Raw genomic sequence first — 16696 nt, forward strand, 5'->3', positions numbered from 1 at the left:
ATCTGAGTGTTGCCTGTTTGTTGCCAAGTTGCCAAATAATAAAATGAATTATTATTCAATTTTTTCACATTAATACATTTAAGGGTATAACCATATAGTGTGAAAATATAGACCCTAGAGAGGCACCTCTGATTACACAGCAATCAAGTACTCAATCCCTCTTCCATAGAACCACAGAAACTTCTCTGTATTTATAGTTACTCTTACTACATTACACTGAAAATAGCAGTTTATGTGTCTACCTCCCACTATAACAGTGGTTCATAAGCATTTGGAGGAGGAGACAGCCTGGAACCGAAGGGAAGTTTTGAATCTACTCCCCAAATAGACACACTTACACACATAAACATCCAATGTAGCAAATAATCATGGCTGGCCATATGGGCCTCCCAAAAACCATCCGTGAAAGTCCTATGGGGTTGTCCGAAACTCTGCAGGACCAGGCTGTGCCTGTTTCAGTCTGATCCGCACTAGGCTAAAACCTTACTTGTGAAGGAAACAGAGCTTGCATCAGTGCGTAAGAAGCCCTGCTTTGGAGAAGACTATTTTCTCCTTAGTTCCTCTGTAGCCCCTGGTTCTAGTGAAATACTTAGTGCAGAGTGTCTGAGGGCTGCTGGAAGAAACACAACACATGAAAAGACACCCGCCTAAGAAGATGACTTTGCACCTGACAGCAAAAAGCTAAGGTTGAATTTCCCAAATAGCACAGACCACAAAGTTCCATCTTTTTCTTCTGAAATCCTGAAAGGGTCCTGGTCCTGTTCCACTTTGACATTCTTAGTGAAAGGATATTCAAGTTTTAGTTTATTTTCTATCCAGGCACTTTTTACTACAGCATACATGACTTGAGCTGTGTTCTTGTATAATCCCATGGGGAAAACAGACCAGCAAAGAATGAACTAAGACCTTTGGAATGAAGTAAATGCTAATGGGAAACCAGTTCAGGGAGCAGAGGAATGATTAATTGTCATTAGGGATGTAAGAAGAGCTTGTTTAAGTGTTAAGTGATCGGCCATGTGCCTAACCCTCTGGGTCCAACTCTCACCACCATCTCCAATATTAGTCAGGAGAGGAGAAGCTTATGCTGCAGTAACAAACAATCCCACAGTCTCTCAGTGGCTTAACACAAAGCACTACCCAACATCACTCACTCATAGGAAATCTGCTCTAGCTGGATAACTCTATGCAGCCACCCTCCAAGTGGTGATTCAGCAAAACAATCCACTGTAACCCTTTGGTCCTTTACTCTTCAAGACTCTCATGCTCATTTCTTCAGGGGAAGAAATACAACAGACAAACACAGATGGAAAGGGGGCTGTTCAAAGCCTCAGCTCAGATGTAACACATCTCATTCCTGCTTGTGTTTTACTGGCTAGAATCAGTCATGGGATCCCAACCAATTGGAAGGGGGATGGGAAGTGACTCTTCATGTGTTCAAGATCATAAACGTGGCCCAGGACACAATGAACCCACAGCATCGTCCCTGCCACACAGCCTTTCATCGTTTCTCACACCTCCCATGCCTCTTGGATTCCTTGAACATGCCAAGGGCTTATGGTACTTGGCTCCCCACTCTGCACGTCCCTAAGAATTCTCAGAAGATACTTTGGGTGGGGTACTCTGTCCCCTCAAATGCTTGGCCACTCTTTAAGACACCCACTGCAACGCTACACTTCCTGGAGCTCCCCTTTGGGAAAGTTGGTCATGTCCTTATTTGTGACTCTCAGTGCATTTTACACATTTCCATTAGACCATGTAACACACGGTATTTGTATTATGTCTTTCTTGCCTTTCTTACTAGTTTGTGTATTTGGGGTGGGTAGGTAGAAACAACTTTTTGTTGTTTTCTTGCTTATGTGTTTTTCCCTGACTTTTTTTTTTTTGTCAGCACTTGCAGAATCTCACACAATAATGCTTAATCAAAGATGGTGCAAAGAGCTGAATTTGTATCTGAAACTTAAAGAATGAGGACACACTGTACTTTTGAAAAAGTTTCCACTCATCTTCTTCTTTAAGAATAGGTCAACAAGGGTCATAGTTACCATCATTCCAGACATACTGAAAGTGCCTAATCCTCTATAGAACAAGAAAACATTTATGGTCATTTTTCCACTTGACCAATATCTCACTTTAACAGTTATTAATGAGAATGAGATAGGGAAACTCAATTAGGATAAGAAGGAGATAATATCTTCAGCTACAGAGAAACATCAAGAATAGCTAAATTGGGTTAAACTTTTATTCTCATGCCTCTAAACTATAAAGAGCTCTATTCAATATATATATATATATATGTATAATTTCCTATTCTTAGCTTCAAATTACACTTAATTTTAATACCTAATTTAGTTTAATTTCAAATTTTTATTAAAATGCTATAGATTCTTTTCCTCTGTTAACACGCATAGTCTTTGGATCCCAAATTATCCCCACCAGCACCTACTTGCTGCCAGCCATTTTTTTCAACTGTTTAAATAGACATTTTATAACAAATCATTTAAAAGAAATATATGATCTACGTGGGCAGAACATAATGTTTCATTAAATTAGAAACGTTTAGATCTTGATTCAAACCAGGATAATGACTTTGACACCAACTTGCCCGCCATTCTCACACTTCCATTGTCTATTGATTGGTTCATTCTCTGTTCCATTTCTTTGAAGAAATTTATAATTGTTCACACAAAAGGGTCTTTGTCCCTCTTGCGCATGTGTGTTCTCTATCCTCGACTTGAATACAATACCAGAACCACTTGGAAAGTGGAAAAGGGCACCCTTAAGAATTATACTGGATAAAATAAAGAATTATACTGGGACAAGGGGCATAAACAGAATTCTTCCAAGTATGTTGAAACAAGTGAGACCCTATAGACAGCCTGCTTCTCTGAGCTTCATGTTTTCATTTTTATTTCTGTGTTTTCCTTCTGCCTGTGAATCAGGCATCTGAGGCATCCAACACAGCGATAACCTCTATCACGCCTAGTGTGCGATCAAAGGCAATTTGCCGCTTCTTTGTTTCCTATTTTCCTTGTGTGGGGAGGTTTTTATAACCAGGGTAGGTCACACCAAATAATGCTGTATAAAAGATAAAAAGATATTCTTAAAAAGCTATCAACAAGAGGACAGTTGCAGGGTTCAGAGAACCAGTTAATGTAAGAAGATGCTGTGGATTCAGACAAGCTGCCTGTGAAGTCAGGTTACCCCTTAAAAGATGTGGCATGAAAGTAAAATAAAATAAAGCCCTCGGCTGGATGGTAGAGAATCTGGAGAAATTGGTAACTTTGCTACAAGCTAAGCGCCCAGACCCCGTTCCTCTGCATCGCGCCCCGTTTTACACTCAAGGTAATTTGAGCGATTATTCATTGGCATCATTTACATCCCGGTCTGTTTTGGGACCATGGCTACTGGGATCAGTACAGGACACGCAGGTGGATGGAAGGTCTGGGCTCAAAGCAGCTCGCCACTGTCTCTCTAACAGCACAACTGGGCCACTGACTTCATTTCTTGTCCTTTTGCCTAAACAGAAGTAATAATCTTCCCCCCGTCTCTCTAATAGGTATAAAGAAAGGAATTATAGTATTAGCAACCACTAGTAAAATGAAACGAATAACTGTCCTCATTCCTTGAGGTCTCACTATACCAGTGCTCTGTGTGAAGTACTGTGCTCATCCAGTCTTTACAACAGCCTTGTGAATGGGCTGTTTTATTCGTAGGTTTGTAGGGAAGAAAAATCTGTTTCAAAAAGTTAGTCTAGGTTTCCCAAATCCACCTAGAAATTTAAGTCAGAGAAGCAGGAATCAAATCTAAAATTTTCAGACTCCACAGCCCATGTTGTAGCTGTTGATGAGAAAGTCTGTATAAGCATTACCTGAATTATTATTAACGTGAATGTGTTGGTATGTTCATTGTTTCCCCAGAGATCTGATGACTCATGCTGCTGTCACAGCTAAGAAATGCCTATGACATTGACAGTCTATATTAGATAAATGACTTAAAGAGGGGCCTAGCTCACTGCCATATACAAATAAATATAACCCTCACATTATTGTAGGAGAGGCATTCTCTATGTTCAATCACAGTTCAATAAACAGAAGCTCAGAGAAACAGTGACAGACCTGGGATCTTGAGCTCTATAAATGATGAATACATGAAAACGCCACTCAAGTTACTTCATTTCAGCATAGTGTTTGTTACATAATGAACACTCATTAAATCCTAAAGTTTATTATTAGCCTATTAAAAAGCAAGAAAATGGAGTCAGCATGGGGGGAAGAGTTAAGGATGATACCGGTGTTTCCAATGTCCATAAATACAACAAAAGCATATGCATTTGGGGACGCAGAAGTGCCAGTGTTCTCTAGAGAGCTGAAAAAGGAACACAAAACACAGGTACAGAGAAGTCTTGTTAATGTAGATTTAGGTGACAATATCTGTCACTGAATGGATTCCCTGAGAAAGAGAAAGATTTGCACGAGTGAGGTTTTGCTAGGGGACTCATGATGATGGAACCAATGACTGTGAAAGTTTGGGCAGCAGGAGAAGCTGAACCACAGCGCTGTCTCAGTGGCATCCTCAGCTGACCATGTGGGGATTTGAAACCTACGATGACTCTTTAGCGCTGTCCCAGGACGGGGGAAGTGGACTCAGCCATATGCTCTTAGATCTGTGAGTCATTGCCAGCCAGAGGTCAGGTAATCCTGCTCTAAATCTAATCTTAGCATCAGCTTCCTGAAATCATGTCCAGTGCCTGGATTTTCCTGGAAGACAACAGGTAGTGATTAACCCGCAGAGGGGTGGACAGGAAGTGCTCCCTTGATCCACGCCTGTGGGAGCTCAGTAAAGAGCAAGACTGGGCCAAGGTAGATATGGAAATCTCAGACAAAGAGGAATTCCGGTGCTTGGAGGACCCTTCTGAGCTGCTGTGATATGGGGTGAGGTGAACGGTTCATTAAATCTTCTCTTAGTCATTGAATATGGGCTGCCCGAGGAAGGTGACATGACTCTGAGCAAGCTGTGACCAGCGATAGGACACTGACAGCAGAGGGCTTTCCACCAGCAGCATTCCTAGCAGCTGGAGTGGCACAGCACAGTGATATCCCAGATGATGTTAAAACTGTGGCTTCATGCTAAGCTCTTCCTAAGCCTGGGCCATCACTGCTTCAGAATGAGCCTCCTCCTCAGGTAAGAAACCAGCAACTGGTGCCAAGTATGGTCATTTCTTTCCTATACAAATAAATCCTCTCCTTTCCAGTTATCCTTGGTATTTTAGCAGGATGTCTGCTCAATCTCCAATTACATGGAATTTTCATAATGAGTTAATAAAGTCCATCATCATACTGTGATGGCATTTACTGAAAGATTTTATCTTATATCATGGCCTCTTCCCCCAAACTCCTTGGTGTACCAGGGAAGGCCACTGAGTCATTTTGGAGGGGCTAATGCACCTACAGATCAAATAGTCCTATCTGTGTAGATAAGGAAAAACCAGAACAAAACAAAAACAAAAAACTTCCCTTCTTCCTAAAGGAGGAAACGCTTTCTTAAATAACTGGCCCAGATTGGTATAATTAAGTGCATTTGGATCACTTATATTTAAATATATCATCCAATTTTCCTTAAAACTTCTAGATGTGAACATCGTATAGATGAGAATTTGTCTCCAAGAGAGGTGCCTTTTTCAAAGGTCACACAGCAAGTAAATGGGAATTTGAGGGGGATGGAGATTAAAGAGAACAAATGTTTTTGGGTTTACTCTGCACGAGCCTTGTAATGTTTGGAGATACGCTGTCGCTTTACATCATGTCATTTCAAGAGCATCAGCAGGGTCCCGTTTCAGTGAGGAGAGAGGTGATGGCTCAGAGTCATGGAAAGCTAAGATGTGACCCATATTCTGTCAGATTTCCAAACCCACGTGCATCCCACTCTTTTGTGTTGATAATTGAGAAAACTGATGACTCTAAGTTCCTCAAATACAGCTTTACTTGTAATCATACCCATAATTACGGCTAAAGTCTGCTGTGAGTTCACCATGTGACATGAGATGTGTGGGTGTGTGACTTCCAGGGAGGGTGAATGAGAAGGAGAACGCATCCCTTCTTAGTCCTTGAATCCGAATGGATGAAAAGTAGCTTTTCTCCTAGTAATTGGTGATTGTATTTGGGACAGGTTATACAACACATTTGCAGCACACCCCAATAAATCTAGTTCCTAAACCACTGAATTCCAGCATGTATGGTGGCCCCATAACTAAGAACATCGCTGCCAAGAGTGAACATGGTGGCAAGAGGTGCCAGTTGATGCTGATGACCCCTGCTTGCCATTGCTGACTCATAATTATGAGTAGCTGCTTCTCCAAAGAACACAGCGATTCTGAATGTTCTTTAATGACTCAGGACACACGCCCATGAAGGCAGGGTTAAGGCTGTAGGCAGCTAAAAGGCTTGTCTTTCTTATGCCTCAGTGACTAGGGGTATACATTTCCTATAATACCTATAGGTTTCTCCTTAATTTACTATGAGAACAGGAAAGGTCTGTACAATTTTTCTGTAATTCATCATTGTCTCTCACCTTTCGCTTCAGTGGCCCTGCTTCTGGGCATTCAGCCATAGTCTTCGCTCTATTGATAGTTACCTGGCGTGTCCTGTGATCACCATTATCACACGTACTGCTGCCAGGCAGGACCATGTTGTGTTCACTGCTTTATCGCCAGCACTGAACACAGTGCCCACTGAGCTGAAGTGAATCAATTCATTTCTCTGATCAACATTCTCAAGTGGCTTCTTCTAGAACAGGGGTTGGCAAACTGGGGCTCGCGAGCCACATGCGGCTCTTTGGGTACAGCCATGTGGCTCTGAAGTAAAATTGAAAGTGAAAATAAAACTATCATAGTTTCATTTATAACATTTTTAAAGGATTTAAAATTTTTTTATTTGTAAAAATATATTTATGGCTCTCGAATAAATTTTAAGTTGTTGTGAGGGACAGGATTGGCTCAAAAGTTTGCCGACCCCTATTCTAGAATAACCCCCTGCCATTTATGCTTGACACTGTTGCCGAGTCCTTTTACGGATACTTAAGCTAGTCATCCCTGTCAGTCAGGGGTCACCCAGAGGAGCAGAACTAGTACACACACACACACACACACACACACGCACATGCACACGCACATGCACATGTACACACAGACACGCACGCGCGCACACACACGCACGCACGCGCACACACACACGCACACACACGCACACGTACACACAGACACATGTGCACACACGTTACGGGAACTGGCTCATCAATCATGGAGCTAGTTAAGCGGTTTCTGTAAGCATTTTCTCTACAGCTTGAAATCCACAGGCGGGAAGGGAATACGATGAGCAGGTGATTCCCTCGAGCACAAACTGGACCCAGATGGACAGACTGAAACCTGTGTCTGTTTTTGTAGCCTATGAAGGAAGATCGAATGGAGACAAGGCTGGGAGTGAAACCAGCCTGCTCAGTGATCCTGATAACATTGCGTCGGCTCCTTCTTCTGGGAGAGTTCAACTCCAAAGGGCTGCGGGAGGCCATGCTCAAATCTAGGCCTTCCTGCTCGGCTCCAAAGCTGGCATTTCCAGAGCCCAGAGCCCACTGCTTTAGTCATCGCCACGTGACACTGCCACTCCAGTGTCACTCTTTTCCTTCTGTAGCTCTTACAACATCAAGCTTCTCTGAACATATCATGGGGTCTGATCTCAGCTTCCTTCAGTGAACAATTTCTCCCATCGGCCCTCAGTCTTCAGCTTTGGCACTTTAATTAAAAATGAAATTCCCTCCTACTTAGACCTTGGCTCAGCACACCGTTTTCCTCTGTCCTTGAGTTGATGCATTCTAGGAGAAACTGCTTACCCAGGTCTCACTGTGGCCATCGTTCAATTCCTAACTACAGAGGCCATTTAACGTCGTGAACGTATCCTGGCTTCATGCCCTCCCAAAATACGATACCTTTAGCATCCATGTTCCTAATATAATTTGTTTTCCGAGTACCTCTTTGTTTTATGAATCCAAAAAGTTGCTGATATTTAATATTACGTTTTTGGTTTAAAAAAATGAAGGTCTGTGTATGTGCATGCGCATATGGAAGCGTTTCCTCAGCGTGCGAGGCTCCTTACCGCCCACTGTGCCCTATGGTTGGTTTCCCACTCCATATGCCAGAGCACATGATACCCCAAATGCCAACAGATACGTGCTCTTCTGAGAACTCTCAGGTGAAATGTTACTGCTCTAGGAAGACATTTGTGCCTCGCACTGGGACTCTAAAGGCAAGCTCTGAAAATGGTGACACTGCTGATGTCTTCAACCCTCAGGCAAGAGACCAGGGCTCTTTAACAGGGAAACGCAAAGGAGACCTCAATCTTATTAACCTTATGCTCCCCGTGTCCCCAGAAGCTGCCTGCAGGCCCTGCTCCCACCAGAAACCCTGCCAGCTTGTTAGGCACAGGACAAAACTTCTTTAACACCAGATGAATTATGGAATCGCCTTCCCAGATCTGCGGAGGCCAGATGTTCACACTGGGTTAGGCCTGTCCTGGTTTCTGAGTGGCTGTTCTAAGTGAACTGGCTTCTGAGAAACGTTGCAGGAGTCTGTGTTGCAAAGCCAGTGTCATGGGACAGGCTGGTGTGGTGTGGACGAGGGTTTCCCAAACTTCCCAAATCTGTGCACACGCTCACGATGCCACCTTATGTGCATTTTTCCTTATTTAACTCAAATCTTAGTTGAATGATTTTATTAAAGGAATACACTTTATGTTACCACTGTAAAGGAAAAATCATGACCTGCCATAAAGCACTTAATTGTAATATCATAAATAAACATAATGGAAACAACACAATTTTTATTTAAAGAGATTTTGATATAGTTGGAATAATATCAACCATGTTTGAAACTTTTAAAAAATCCCCTTTTCTACAAGTAACAGCTTTATTGAGATATAATTCATGTATCACACAATTCCAACATGTAAAGGGCTTGAAACTTGTCATTCTCATCCTTACCTTCCCCCCAACCCCCAAAAAAGCTAAAAACATATTATACAACTTTTCTTTGATTTATCAGAGAATATGGGCTACAAACTGCCTCATTCAATCCTATAGAAACAGGTGAATCCAGGGTCAAAGCTGAAATCTACCTACCTGGAGGAGAAGCTGCTAGAGCCATAAGCTGTTAGAAACCCTTAAATGCAAAATCTGAAGAATTACTGGAGGCTGAGTTTGGACTCGTGTGAGAACGATAACCCCCTGGGGGCCTGTCGTAAGAGGGGGCGTCACACTTTCATGACTTTTAGCCACAACCCTAACAGGTTCTCATCGTGAAGATGCCAGAAAGACCCCTGTGTGACTCTAGCTGGAGGAAGGGAAGAGTAATCTTTGTGAAATACACCCAGAATGTTCTCCAAAACAAATGCCTACCCTTCAGGGTAAAAGATCTTTACCAGAACCTATCCCACAGGGACACAGATAATTTCTCTATTCCATCACCTTCTGGACTTCCTGTCTTGTGTAAAGATGAGAACAAAGGTTAAGAAATGCATGTGAAAAGTAACAGTCCAGGGACATAGGCCCACTGACACAGTCTAACTCAATAAAAAGATTATAGGACACTTCCCCTTGCCTGGACCTTACTATCACACCAACAGGATTTCAGAATATTCACAGCAGGCAACAGCTGAAAGAACTGCAAGACACAAATTCTCTCTGAGGAGTATTTAGGGAAACCCAGCATCACCACGAAAAACAAAAATGAGAACACTAGAAGAGTGTGATGCCTCTGACACTTGAGTTACAATAAAAATTAAATGCAGTTCAACTCCTAGCCAGACTAACATAAGACCTCACACTGAAAGCCTATGCACTTCAGTTCCTAATATTCAATATATCATGTTTGGCTTTCAGTAAAAAATTACAAGTCATGCCAAAAGGCAAAAACAAAGCATATCTGAAGTGATAATGCAATAATTAAAATCACACTCAGATATGACACAGATGTTGGAATTATCAGACAGGGGATTTAAAATAACTATGATTATTGTGCTAAGGGCTGTATGGGAAAAAAATTTGACAATATGCAGAAACAGATGGGCAATGTAAGCAGAGATGCAAATTCTAAGAAAAAAATAAGGGAAATGTTAGAATTAAAAAATATATCATTGTAACATAAACAAAGAAGACCTTTAATGGGTTCGTCAGTAAACTAAACACCACCAAGGAAAGAGTCAGTGAACTTGAAGATAGGTTGATTGAAACCTCCAACTGAAAAGTAAAGAAAACAAATTACAGAACACAGCAGAACATCCAAGATCTGTGAGAAAATTCCAAAAGATGGAATGTATGCATGATTGGAGCACGAGAAGAAGAAAGATAATGGGGCAGAATTATTTGAAGTAATAATGTCCAAAATCTTTCTAAAATTAATGACAGAAACAAAACCACAGGCACAGGAAGCTCAGAGAATACTAAGCATGATACATACCTTCCCTCCCCCTCACTCCCACAAATCTGCACCTTGACGTTTCATATTTAAATTGTAGAAAAGCAAAGACAACGAGAAAAATGTTGAAAGAGCCCAGATCTGGGGAGGAACTCCTTACTTATAGAGGGACTCGGATAAGAATTACAGAGGGCTTCTTCATAAACCAAGCAAACAGGAAGAGAGTGAATTGTGAACCGAAATACCTAAATTGTTGAAACAAAAACAAGACAAAACACCAACCTATTATTTTATATCCAGTGAAATTATCCTTGAAAAGAGAATGAGAAATAAAGATTTCCTCAGACAAACAAAAAGCAAGAGAATGAATTGCTAGTATATCTTTCCTGTAAGGAAAGCGAAAATATGTTCTCAGGCAAAAGAAAAATGATACAGATCAGACACTTATATCTACATAAAGAAAAAAATGTCAGAGAAGAAAAAAAATGAAGGCAAACTATTCTATTTTTCTTATTCCTAGTTGAATAAAAGATACCTCCCTGTTTATTTAAAGTAATAGTAATGCAATTGGTAATTATAGCATATAGCTAAGCGAAATAAATGGCAACGGTGTCATAAGGGTTGGGAGAAAGGGACCAGGAGTACTCTGATATATGGTAACACGAAGTGGTACAATGTTATTTGATAGTAGTCTTAGATTAGTTTAAAATGTATATTGAAAACTCCAGAACAACCCCTAAAATTAAAAAAAATAATAATTACTATAAATATGCTAAAAAAGGAGATCAAATGAAGTCATAAAATGCTCAATTAAAACTAGAGAAATCAGAAAAAGGGAGGGACAAAATAATGCAATGAATAGGAAGTTACAGACAATGTAAATATTAATTCAACGGCACCAATAATTGTTTTAATTGATAATTATACCAATTAAAAATAGGGATTGTCAGAGGGGATAAAACAAGCAAACAAGACTCAACTATGTTCTGTCTACAAGAAATCCACTTGAAATACAAAGACACAAATTAAAAGTAAGAGATGAATAAAGATATGCCAGGCTAACTCTAATCACAGTTAATCTATAGTAACTACATTAACTGCTAACAAAACAGACTCAGAACAAGGAAAATGGTCAGAAATAAAGAGAGATGTTACATAATGAGACTGGAGCCAGTTCTCAGAGAAGAAATAACAATCTCATTAAACACGGGATACTGGAGAAATAATTGCCACTCACTCGCACATCAGCAACACAAATTGCTTTGGTTCACAAAGTGTTTTTACATATATGAACTTGTTTAATTGTCTTCCATGGTAATGCACTGCACAGGTTACATAACATAGGCTCAGCTACTTCAAACACCAGAGCTAGGCCTTCGGGCCAGGACTTCAGTCTCCAAATCCTCACTTTCTACTCCATCTTGCACTCTTTTCATTTTATTTTCTTCCCATTGGATGGACAATTCCTCTTCTTCTATCCATATATCAACAATATCATCGTCACCATCATCACCATCATCATCACCACCATCATCACCATCATCATCACCATCACCATCATCATCATCAACATCATTTTAATCTGTATTTGGTCTTATCTCTCAGCTCATGTTTCTTGGGAAAAGATTGAATGAGCAATGTTTGTGCCTATTTTCTTCCCATGAAGTAGTTTTAAAGTTATGTATTAACTAGCTTTCCAATAAGCTATATCTCTTCAGTTAGTTTCTTACTGGAATCATCTTCTCAGAAATACAGGAAGGTATAGTATTGAGAGAATCTGATATATTTTGGGTGCCTTTACCATAGGAAAAAAAATGCAATAAGCCCCAGATGAATAAACAGAGCCTGTCATAAAATTTCTGCTGTCAATCTGAAAAAAATGGAACTCAGACTTACTCATATTTTCAAAAGTTTTCATTTCCTTCCAAGAAATGGTATTAATGGCTCCTAATGTGACAGGTGAATGTGATGAATATTGTAATTGTCAGTGCTAACATGAAACCTCTCAAGGTCCTCAAAATCAGAATAAATTTTCTTCAGGGTACCACTGGGGGTAAAAAAGCAATGCATTTAAATTATGCATTTGCAAGTTTAAGAAAAAATGTTATCACATATTTATTTATTATTATTTATTCAATGCCTGCAATGTGCCAGGAACTGCGTTAAGTGAAGAGAGTGAGAAAATAGCATGTTCGAACCATCTAGTTTTTGGTGTCTCACAGAGCATCCTGCCAGCCTACCTGGTTATTCACTATTAGACAGTGGGATGAACATGCAGGTCTGTATTTGAGTATACAGTAGCAAGAACTGGCATTGAGTTGGCATCACGTTAGCGTAAGCTCCTTTGCAATAAATGATTTCATCACGTCAACATGTCCCATGAAGACATTAAGATAAACAGAGTTCATGTAACTGACTTCATACCACACAGCACGAAAAGGACGTTGTTGGTCTGCATTTGGTTTGGTTTTTCCTGATGCCCGAGCAACCAATCTTAACACATCGTGATGCTCTAGAACGGACTAAAGCAATGCTGCTGACCGTGCCGCACGCAGACCCCCCGAGGCCAAAGCCACACCGCGGCTGCCACAATGTCCACCCAGCTCCGCATCTGCCACCCACCCGCTCATTGCCCGTCCGGCAAGCTGGCCTTCAAGCAGTCTGCTGTGTAGTCACAAAAGGGGGACGCAGTGATGGCGCCTTTTAGTAATGCCGCGGGATGGGTTCAGTGGCCATAACCAAATGTAACTTCATTGGACACTGGCTATACTAAGATACCGTGCACGGTGCTTCAGGCGTGTTACCTTGAACCTGTACCTACAGCCCATGGGATGGCCAAGCAGTCAGCATTATCTCCAGCTGACGGGTGGCAACACTGAGGCGCAGGAAGGATAAATAATTTTAAGCCTACACAGTTGAGGAGTATATATAAGTTTTAGCCAGTTTGGACTCTTTCTAGAATGATATTCTTCCGCCCTATTCTGATACCAGCTGCTGCACTGCAATTCAATTCTGACACTAACAACCCTGATTCAGAGTCAGAGTCCACAGGTGTAAGAGTAAGATCCCAGCAAGACCCTCCCTGATTGAGAAGTGAGCCACCAGTGGGGTCCCCAGGCCACTGGCATTTCTGACCAATTTGATATAAATCTGGGTCACTCCTATCATGCCCCTCACCTTCAGCAAGTCTCTGAAAGGAAAAAGCAACAGGAAATGGAAGGTAAGATGTGTTCTTGATTTGATATCCTATGCTGGGAAGGAACAGGGCGAGGTCACGGGCAAACGATATAGAAGATGCATGTGTGCTCATGACACCATGCCTCCCAGCGATGCACGCATCATGGCTGGGGGAGCTGTGCACCAGCGTGGCGCGAGCGGGCTGCCTGCAGGGCGCCAACTGAAGGCTGGGAGGTGAATAATCGAATAAAATGCTCAGGAACTGAGACTGTCCCCTGGCTGCCGGGGAGCAGGCCTTCTGGACATACTAGGAGAAATGCCCAATGTGGGGTTGGCAGTATCTAGGTAAGAATCATCAACCTCAACATCAGCTGGCATTGCTGGGCCCGTCTCAGTGGAGAGAAAGATGGCACATGAGAACACTTGGCTGTACCCCTACCCACAGCCTTTTCTTATTGAACAAAGGGAGTGTGCTGGAAACTGCTGGGCTTCGTTATCTGGAAATTCTGCAGGGCTCCCTCAAGGTAGGTTTCATGCTTCTCCTTTGACCCTGGGGAATCCTAACCTCAGAGATAATCAGCCCAAGGTCACAGGACTCCTTGCTGGAGACGCCGGCCCTAACTCCGGCCCTCTGCCTCCCAAGCACCCTGTGCGCCGTTTCATCCTGCACGCGTGCTGGATTCGATCCCTGCACTCCTGACCTCCCGGGCTGCCCACCTGACCATCTTTCTCCTAATCATCCCTCCGGAAACCAAGCCGCTCAGCTTCATGAAACCCAGGGCTCTGTGACAGAGCCAAACCCAGAGAGGCCCTCAGGATGGGACGAGGCCCATATCTCTCCAACAGCCCTCATTAATCATGTCCTGTCGGCCACTCCACAGCCGCAGCCCTTCTCAGCCAAATGAATTCCAAACACAGTTATCTCCACTAAGAGCAATTAGCAAGGCCCATACTTAATACTGGATTCAAATCCATGGCAGGGTGAGCCGTCTGAGAGGCTCTCTTCCTTCCCTGACCTTGGCCATGGGAAGGGGACTCCTGCTCTCTAGCACAGCGTTTGGAAAGACGCAGGCTGCATGTCTCCGAGGTTCTGTTCTCTTCCTTGGCAACTGGCCCGCTGCCAGCAACGCTAATCTGATTTTTCAGGCAAACTAATCCTTCTTCTCCCTCAGGTGCAAACTCCCCTCTCTAATCATTCCCCTCTTTGCACCTTTAATTAACAAGCTGCTCTGATCAAGCAATCAAACCTTTTAAGCTCACATTATTATTACATTTTAAATAGCGGATGAAAGGACTTACGGAGGAAGGGGTTGGTGTGCTTCTTCCTCTGAGCTCTTAGCTTCCTTCACGCAGCGGGAGGGAAAGCCACCTTGGTTTTGGGGAGACACACACGGTTTTTGTGAATTTTCGTGCTTCTGCGTTCTTGTCAGTTTCCGTGTTTCCTTCTGGTTTTAATAACTCATTTTCTAAATGGCAGAGAGAGAGAAAAAAAGTATTTAAAAAAATCCCAGGAACAATAATCATACACACATATTATTAGCACTCTGCAGTTGGCCAAGTTCTCTCACCTTTGTCAGCTCAAGGCTCTGGCTGTGCGGCCTCTCTCTCCAGGCGCATCGCCACCACCCCCCATCCCCCCCATCCCCCGTTGCTCTCTGAGCATCAGCCCAGCCCTAGGCCCCTTTCTAGGGCCTTCTCTCCGCACCACAGGCCTGTGCCGCAAGGAAAGCCCCTCCTCTCCCCGCCCATATGTCTTTCCCAGAATCCCTTTCTCTTCTTCCTGACACCTCCTACTCTTCATAGCTCAGTTCAGACTTCACTTCTCCTGGGAAGTCTTCCAGGCTCCACTGCGGTCAGGATCCTTTGCTCTGCGTTATATATGAAGCCTGGGGCTTTCTGCTGTTAGCTTTATGTTGATTCTATACACTTGGTGTGGTTGCTTCACCAATGCCTCTTGCCCCCAGTAGACCCTAAGCTCTGGAGAGGGCTGCCTGGCCTGTTCTTTCTAATGGTTTATTCCCAGGGCAAACGTAGTGTTCTGCACACTGTGGCTGCTCAGTATTTATTCACTGAATGATTTACTGTCGTTAGGTAGGAAGCCCATTAGGTGCGCCTGCAGGTGCAGGGCAGGCTCAGAAAGCTGATGTGAGTTGCTGAAGTTCCTTGGTTCTGAGTACTACACACCGTCAACAAACAAACCTAGTTTCCTAATTCCCATATAATTTCTGTACTCACTGCCCAACGCGCGCACGCGCGCGCGCGCGCGCACACACACACACACACACACACACACACACACACACTTTTCCTGGTGCTGAGGGAGCCTGAGGAATGGTCTACTAATCAGGCACTCTATCTGGAGAAGAAAGACAGAAATCCAAGCCTATTCCATGCATTACTGTTTGGATGCATGTCTGTGGGGAAATTCATGATAGGCCCCTCTTATCTGCAAGGCTCTGGAATCACACGGTTGTCTCGAGGCAGCAAACCCATCCTTTTTCCTCATTTTCATGGTGGGAAGCTGACTCCATTTGATCGCCTGCCAGGAGACGGTGCTGGAGGAAGGCTGGAGGAGGGAGCAGGGGACACATCTTCCTGTTTGCTGTTTCTTTCTGTGTTTGGTCCCTGCATGTGTGAGTTTTACTGAGGCAGTGGTTCTTCACATAAGCAGTTCATTCCAGTTCGCAGTGGTTCCAGCTCTCACAGGCCAGCCTCATCGCCAGTCTCTCCAGGTGTCAGCACTAGCTGACCAGGACTCTCCTCTCCGAAGTCTGAGTCCCAGAGCTCTATGGCGTTCCTCCTCTGAACTTCATTTTTTTTTTAAAGATTTTTATTGGGGAACTAGGGGATGGGAACAGTACTGGGGAATTGGAGGAAGGGGAACAGACAAGTTGCTGTCGTTTTTTTCTTCAGTCTAGTTGTGGAGGACGTTGCTTCACTGGCGCAAGTTGGCACCATCATTGCTCTCTTCCCAGGCGAGGCAGATCAGTCACCGGCTTCTGGACGGCCGCTCACTGCGGCTGCTGGCCGCTCACGCTGGCTGCTGGCTACACACGGTAG

The 16696-nt window shown here is 43.1% G+C and overlaps 1 long non-coding RNA gene across 4 annotated transcripts in view; it reads right to left on the reverse strand.

Moving 5' to 3' along the window:
* The window catches only part of LOC109387412 (uncharacterized), a 179252-nt gene extending 163990 nt beyond the window's left edge, over positions 1-15262 (reverse strand). For all 4 annotated transcript variants that reach the window (XR_002124985.1, XR_002124987.1, XR_002124986.1 and 1 more), the window contains exons 1-2: positions 15205-15262; positions 14936-15102 (exon numbers count right to left, since the gene is read on the reverse strand). This is a non-coding gene — a long non-coding RNA (uncharacterized LOC109387412). The remainder of the gene's footprint in view (positions 1-14935; positions 15103-15204) is intronic.
* Positions 15263-16696: the final 1434 nt, after the last annotated feature.

This window comes from Hipposideros armiger, unplaced genomic scaffold, assembly GCF_001890085.2.
Source record: "Hipposideros armiger isolate ML-2016 unplaced genomic scaffold, ASM189008v1 scaffold_157, whole genome shotgun sequence".
Taxonomy (NCBI): Eukaryota; Metazoa; Chordata; class Mammalia; order Chiroptera; family Hipposideridae; genus Hipposideros; species Hipposideros armiger.